Source organism: Vidua chalybeata, chromosome 17 (genome assembly GCF_026979565.1).
Source record: "Vidua chalybeata isolate OUT-0048 chromosome 17, bVidCha1 merged haplotype, whole genome shotgun sequence".
NCBI lineage: Eukaryota > Metazoa > Chordata > Aves > Passeriformes > Viduidae > Vidua > Vidua chalybeata.
The window spans coordinates 9831310-9836988 of record NC_071546.1 but is presented as its reverse complement, the minus strand read 5'-3'; the positions used below and the strand labels follow the sequence as shown (position 1 = coordinate 9836988).

The following is a 5679-nucleotide window of genomic DNA, read 5'->3' as shown; positions in this document are numbered from 1 at the left end:
TTTTTCCCAGCTGAGTCTGTTTGTGCTGCAGACTGTGTGGGTGACACCCTCGGGAAAGCCACGTTTAGCAGTGCATTGCTCCAGGAAAGTGTTTTTATATGAGCAGAGATGTGAGACAAACTCTTGCACCTCTGGGGCTGGCAAACAGCTGATCCATGAGAGATGACTTTTTTTTTTTCCCCCTTGTCATTTTGACCTAATTTGCTGAAAGAGAAACATCATCCAGCCTTCCAGGAAATACCACAAATCTTCTATCTGACATGAGAACATAAACCTTCAGTAAGGGTTCATCCATTCTGCACCTTAAGCCTCTGGAACCGAGTTGTGGACACTGGAGTAGGAATCTCAGCCTCCTGAATCCAGGGCTGCTGAACCTGAGTCCCTGCACCTCCCCAACTCCATCCCCATCCCCATGGGGTTGGCCCTTACTGAGCTGGTTCTGCACCAGCTCCTCTTGGAAAAAGTGGGGGGTTTGCCTGAATCACCCTGAGTCTCTTAAACTTTTGTGGGTGACATGAAACCCCCTCCAGCGCTGTATGTCTGGCTGAAATGAAACACAGCTTTACAGCCCACAGTAACCCACCTTCCCATGCTTCAGCCTCCCCCAGTCACCTCCCAGGAGAGGCTGTTGCACTGCAGAGGTTTCGGGCTCTGCACCCCACGCTCAGCAGGGCAGCCCCAGCTCACACCTCCGAGAGCACATTTCCTGAGAGGATGCCTGTGGGTCCCTGACCTTGCCTTTGTGTACCAGCCTTTGTGGGTTGTGCCCCCACCCTGCCTTTTGGGGGACCATGGAGGCCTTTCTGAGAAGGCAGCAGAGCAGCTGTGGGGCTCACATGTGGTTATTTGAAGACAACAGGTTATTTGTGGCAAGACGTGGCTGCAAAATTTTCCACCTCCCATCCTCCACGAGTGGTTCAGGAGGTTTTTTTTTGCTCAAGAAATTTGTGCTTTTATTTTTGCTCCCCTTGGGCTATATCCCTCAGTGTGCAAACTCTTTGCTTCATGGCTCTTTCCCAGAGTAGAGGTACCCCAAACCCCACTGGACGCGGGGAAGGACTCAGAGCCACCTTTGCACTTTGCTGTGTGTCCCTCTGGATCAGTTCAGTGACATTCCCAACCCTCAGCGTGCTGGGGATTATGGCTTTAACTGAGCCCGCAATGAAACCCTTCCAAAGGCTCCAAACAGCAAAAGTTGTTTTTTTTTTTTCTGCCTGGACCACTTTTCCTTGTTTTACCACTAGATGGGAGAGTGAGACTGGGCTAACTCAGCTGCTCCCCTCCTTATCCCGGTAGGAATTCCGAGAAGAGAACTGAGAGATGCCTGAAGGTCATCCCACCTCAGGATCGGGTAACTCCCACAATGGCTAGTTGTTGCTCAACCCCAAAAGTGCCCTGTTAGGGGCACTAAGGCTTGCCTGGTGCTTTCCCAAAACACCAGGAACCCCGTGGATCTCACTCTGTCCTCATGGAAGGGGCATTCACTTACACAAAGACTGGATACATTCTTGGGGTGAAACACTTCATATTTTTCCTCAAATCCACCTGTCCTAGAGCAAAGGGAGATAGGGGAAGCACTTGCAATTCATTCCCCTCATCTGTACCCCAAATTCTGCTTTCCAGGAATCCAGGTGCCCCCAAAAATTGTTTGGAGAAGTTAAAAATCACAGAATGACAGAATGGTTTGAGCTGGAAGTGACTTTTGGAGATTATCTAGTCCACCATCCAAGAGGTAAATATAAAAAAAACCAGCATTTTCTCCTCTTTTCCTTCTACAGGATTTTCTTTCTCTTAAAGGATTCTTGTGTAAGGATCTTCCCAGTGATACCATTTTCCTGCAGAAAATAAAACTGGGCTGCTGCAATGATTGCATGTGGAGGAGGAGAATTCATGCCTTGGTCTGACACCGCTCACCTCGGGATCTGCCGTGGGTGAGGGAGGGGCAGCCCGTGGTTCATTAATGTCTTAGTAAATTTACTTTAACTGCAGCACTTCCCAGCTCCTGAGACTTCCCAAGGGTTTGCTGAGATAGGGTTTATTTAGGAATTCTATAGCTACAGAAGCAGTTTCTCAACCCAATCAGATTGTCCAGTTGGGCTATTTTTATTATTGTTAGGTTTTGGGCTTTAAAAAGGAACATCTTGCTTCCTGGGATTTCACAGATTTTGCAAGAAAGCTCACAGTAGACAAATTTTCCAACTGCCTGTGTGATGAAATCAGAAGATGCAATCCCTGTAAAGTGGAAATTATCTTTTTGGAGGGTTTTGCCCTCCACCCAACCTTCTTAAATTGCAAGTTCTTTAGAGAAGTGACTCATTTTATTTGTTTAATGCCTGGCATAGTTGGGTAATGAGATGAAATAATTCTAATAACTTCCCTAACTGCAGTATCCTTGTTGCCCCTATTGGGGTCTCCTGGCTTTGCTGCCACAGGAAATATCTGACATTATCCTGCTAGACAGGAATAACAGCTTCTTTAGAAGACAAACGCTGGCTTTTTACTGGATCTATCTACTCTTATTTTCCATAAGCAACAGCCACCCCACCCTGGATGTGCAACGAGGCCATTGAGTCACCATGAAGGAGTGACCAGCTCATTCACCCCCCAGGGGAAGACCAAAAATCCCCTCCAGAGAAAAAAAGAGACATCTTCCTTCAGTTGATAATTAGAGGTGAAAAAAAGGACATTCCAGACTTGGATTTTTAAAATCAGGCAGAAGTAGTGTGATCAAGACCTTATCTGAGATAGTGACAGAATTAGCCTCGTGATTTCTTCTCCACGTTTACAGGGATAATATTTTTCCAAAGTTCGAAGTCTTCCTCTGCAGGAAGCATGTGATTTTCAGTCACACCATATTTTGGTGCTATGAACAATTAAAAAAAATCAATTTCTGGAGCGATATTTTCTATGTTTATAATCTCAGAACTAATTACGGGACTGGAAAATCGATAGCTATCTGGAAATCTTTCCAATACGGCCAACTAAGCATGCTAGAGATCATGCTGGAATATATTCTTCCCAAACACATGCTGCTCCTGACCATCTCCCAGATCCCAGATGATACCACTATCAATAAACCTCTGTACCTCATTGCACTGCAGCAGGGGGCATTGGGCTGAGAGAATTGCTGTGAGCTGGAGCAATGCTTGTGCCAGTATTGCAAGCCAATGACAAAAAAAAAAAAATATGAAAGACTTAGTTCAACAGAAAACTAAAAAACTATTATGAAATAAAGTAATTAAAAGTCCATGCCTTAGTAATAATGTTGTTTTTTCATTAGGATTTATTAAAATGAAAAGTAGAACCTTTGGTGACTGAAAACAACCTCATCTTGTTTCCCAGCAAGAGAGAAGCCGAGTTAAATGGGCAGTTTGATGGTGATTACACTTCAGAAACACACGTAAGGAGGAAGGGTGTTGCTCTGATGAACAGACCTCCTCTTGCTGTACAAACACGCTGTGTTGACCGTGGCAAATGAGCTGGAATCAGAGCTCAAACCCTTGTGCTGGTGCTCTCCACCACTTCCCACACACCGCAGGCATTGCCAGGATCCTCTCCAAGATGCTGCCGCCTCCCTCGTGCCCTGTGAGAGCTCAGTGTCTCTTCCTTGCCGTGCTGGAGCTTGTGCTGCTGCTAAATGAGGACTAAATATTCCCACTGGACACAGTGCCAACAGCGCAGTGAGGGAAGCACAGACCTGGGTGCAGGGCTCCCATTTGCACTCCTGCTTGGTACAAGAGTGTGATGAATTCTGAGCTGTCACAATGCCACAAAGCATTTCCTCTGGTTTTATATGTTTTTTCTCTGATTATTCTTCATAGTTTTTTCCCTCCAGTGAACTGAACAGAGGAAAAAAACAGCTCTGGGGCAAATCTCTGCCCTCACTGCCTTCCCAAGCTGGGGGATTATCACAGCTCCCCAAGGTGGGGGATCCTCCTCATCCTGGATTCCCCCAGCTCCCCAAGGGGGGGATCCTCATCCTGGAGTGGAGCTTTGTGTCTAGCAGCCCATGGAGGTAAGGGGCAGCATATGCCTTGCCCCAGCCCTCATCTCAGGAGACGAGCCATGATTTATAGTCCCTCCTAAATAAGAATTTGGGAGGTTGGTTATGCTCAAAGAATTTAAATTTTGGAGAGGAACACAATGCATGCAATGATCTGGGTGGTAAATATTGTTATTATTAATTCCTGTTTGCACTTCTGTAGCACTCCCACATGCAGCTGAGGAGCTCCTGTGCACATTGGGACAGAGGAAGGAGCCCTTGAGCTGCTGACAGCCTGCCCAGAACAGCGGGCCCAGACCTGAGAGGGGCCAGGGGTGATGAGGGCAACAGCACCCAGAACACAGCAGCGGTGTGGCTTTGCTAATCTGGGCTGCTTTCTGCCAAAAAGCAACAGTTACAAGAGCGTTGTGTTCATCACCACCAAAAGGGAGTGCAAATCTCCCTTTTAACTGCTCAGGCTGAAATGTCCTTGGTGGGGATGCAGAGCTGCTGGGGCCATGCTCTGCTCAGACTCTGCAGGGACAGACCTGCAGCTGCTGCACTCAGCTTCAGCGTGTGTTCCCTTCACATGATGGTGTCTTTGGACTCTGCTATCATTCTTGAAATTTTAATTTCATATTTCCTTCCAATAAAACTCAGCTGGAGTGCGAGAACTCACTTCTGTTTCTCTCTTAGGAAAGGAAGGCTGCGGTGTCTGCACATCACCTAAGGGGAATGACCTGAGGAAAAAGAGCTCAGACCCTTCAGAAATCTTTCAAAGAGAAGCCCCAGCTCTCCTTTATCTCTTTTAAAATTAACACATCATACTTTGCACATGTTGAGCAACAAAGTTCCTAATATAGCTTCCAAAAACCCCCAGGCCCAGTGGGGCAGTGCCATTGTTTTACAAAGAGGGTGAGAGCAGGACACTCACTCCCCTGGCCAGCGACAACAGCACCTCAGGGTCACCCTGAACTAGAGGTTTGCACAGAGATTATGGGGTTTAACAGCCACCAAAGCATGTGTCACCCATGAATTTGTATAATTCTTCTTTAAAGACAGTTACACTTTTGGCTCTGTGATGCCTCGGCCACCAGTTGCTGTTGTTTAATCAGCAGCTCCTACCTCACCCTTTCATTTACAGGAACCTTTGCTCTTGTAATAATGAAGGCAACTCACAGATCTGAGCAGGACAGATTCTGATGGTCCAGTTTGCAAAGACAACAGGGTCTCACAACAGGATAACACAAGGGCTGGTAAAATCCCAGGGGAGATTTTCAGAAGTGCTACTCTCACTGCAAGCCAGCACCAGCAGTCTTGAAAAATCCCATATTTATTTGTTATTTATTATATGTTTCCTATTAATAAATTTCTGTCTCAAATTATACTTATAATAAAACACTAAAAATTCTGCTTTTGGGAAAAAAAATATCCAGATCAGTTCTTCCTTCCTGGAGATTTGCTGCTTGTTCTGCAACAGGAGATGTGAATTATGGAAGTATTAATAACAGCAGTATCAGGAAATGATCATTCAGGCAGCAGAAATCCATATGAGACATTATGGCTTTAAATAAATTGTTCATTGCTATGTTAATCTAATCTTGTAAATACGTGCACACTTAACCATATTAAAAATGTAAATGCTCCCAGACCTGGACTTCATATGATGAATAAACAACTCCCCCTTTTTTGCCTTG

The 5679-nt window shown here is 45.7% G+C and overlaps 1 long non-coding RNA gene across 1 annotated transcript; it reads left to right on the top strand.

Moving 5' to 3' along the window:
- Positions 1-1330: 1330 nt before the first annotated feature.
- On the top strand, positions 1331-5679 carry LOC128796731 (uncharacterized). Its single transcript, XR_008433878.1, has 2 exons — positions 1331-1732; positions 4679-5679. It is a non-coding gene; the product is annotated as an uncharacterized LOC128796731 (long non-coding RNA).